The sequence below is a fragment of the Pinus tabuliformis genome, chromosome J (assembly GCF_031772625.1).
Source record: "Pinus tabuliformis cultivar Carrire ecotype Pingquan chromosome J, CPIR1, whole genome shotgun sequence".
NCBI lineage: Eukaryota > Viridiplantae > Streptophyta > Pinopsida > Pinales > Pinaceae > Pinus > Pinus tabuliformis.
Genome location: NC_142295.1, coordinates 851,203,349 through 851,205,459, shown reverse-complemented (window position 1 = coordinate 851,205,459; position 2,111 = coordinate 851,203,349).

Here is a 2,111-nt window from a genome sequence, read left to right as displayed (position 1 = left end):
TGATTGTAATGATATAATTATTATGTTTATAATTTGAGAGTTATGGAAATCAATTTTTATAATTATGATAATGTGGGTTTATTTTGAAATATTTTTAAATTAGGTTAATATTGTGTTTTTTTTAAATCAGTATTGTAGAATTTTAATTTAATTATTCGAAATTAGTAGGTGGATGGTAGGGATTTAATCTTTATGGAATATTTTAGAATAAATTTGGTAGTATTCCTAAATTAAAGGTTGAGATTTATCTTCAAAGTAGTTACCTCGTAATGCGTTCCTTTGGGAAGAACTCCCCCAGCTACCACTCTACACCACTTTGCATCATCAGATCCATTGTTAGATGATTGAACAATCGTTTTTCGTCAGATTGATCCCACCGCCTAACTATCAACAAATTCCTTGATTTACGCCGCTTATCTGATTCGCTCATAGGCTTTCGTCATTGGATCGCACCACCCAACTCCTTCATTCCACCGCTTGAACTCATTATTTCTTTAATTTTTGGCTTGCTCATGTATTTATCCTCTAGAATTTTGTAAAGCTTTGACACCATTGAAGTTACAATGTACTTAGATCTCCACTTGATCTCTGAATGCCTTAAAATCTGTTGACCTCATGTATGCATTTTAGAATAAGGGCTTTTGGGATTCATGAAAATTTATACTATGCTCGAGGAGATTAACTTATCTTCACTACCTATTTTTTTGGATTTTGGCATCAACACCATTTCTAGGATTTGTAAGAGGCTTAGGTCTATCTGTCTTCATATTTGCAGGAATTTGTTTGACAGTGCACTCGACTCACTAAGAAATTGCAATAAACAAGAATTGATTTTAACAGGTTTCTTTGAATTCAATCCCTCTGGTTTGTCCAAGATAGGGAAGAATTGTCCAAAGCTTATGAAAATCTCTCTAGATTTTGGCGACTACATCCTGGTACTTATTCCATCGACATTACCTTGACTCTTAGGTTTTTGGCTACCCACTGCCTACATCTCCAGTTATTGTCTTTGAAGTTCCTAAAGGGGAACCTCATAGTGTTTTCCGGGTTATTAACTTTGATTGCACTGTTTATTCATATGTACGGGTATAAACAAGGATGTCCTGATTATTCATTAGAAACCATTGTTACAATAAACAAAAACCTAAAGGAGCTTGTTAATTTTAACTGGTCTTCTCCTTTAAATGATGCTCTACAGCTTTGCAGGAGTACGATATTGAAATTAAACCAGCCAAAATTTTCAGAGGGAAAGGTTTCTGCAAGTTGCTTAAAGGAGAATCCAACATACCAGTCGAAGGGGACACAAGTAACAATGAACACATTTCTAAGGTAAGTATAATTGATGTTGAGTCCCAATAAGATGATAAAATTTTCTATTTGAAAAATGGATATGCTCCTACCGAACTCAATTATAAAAGAAAAAGAGCTTTACAATTAAAAGAAAGTCATTATGAGATTATTGATAACGTGCTATTTAGGAGAAACTATGATTCCATATTGTTAAGATGCCTTAAAAAGTTTGAAGCACAAACAGTTTTGCAGGAACTTCACGATGGACCAACAGGTGGACACTTTGGAGGAGATACTACTGCACACAAAATCTTACATGTTGGATACTACTGGCCCACTCTCTTCAAAGATACCCACACATATATAAGGAAATGAAAAACATGCCAAACTGCTTCTGGAAGACAAAGGAAACCAACCTTGTCCTTGCAGCCAGTCAACATCGAACAACCATTCAAACAATGGGGATTGAATATCATAGGTGAGATCGTTCCTCATTCTTCTAAACATCATAGATATATTCTGACTGCTACAGATTACTTCACTAAGTGGGTGGAAGCAATTCCACTAAAGGTAGTCAATTATGAATCTGTTATTGAATTTATTGATCAATTTATCATTACAAGATTTGGTTTGCCTTCTGCACTTATATTTGATAATGCATCTTATTTTTCGGGTACCAATATGATTGAATTTGCAATTAGGAGAGGTTTTAAACTCAAATATTCTGCTAATTACTATCCCCAAGGAAACAGTTTGGCAGAATCCACTAATAAAAATATCCTTAGAATAATCAAAAGAACTGTTGATCAAAATCAAAGGAT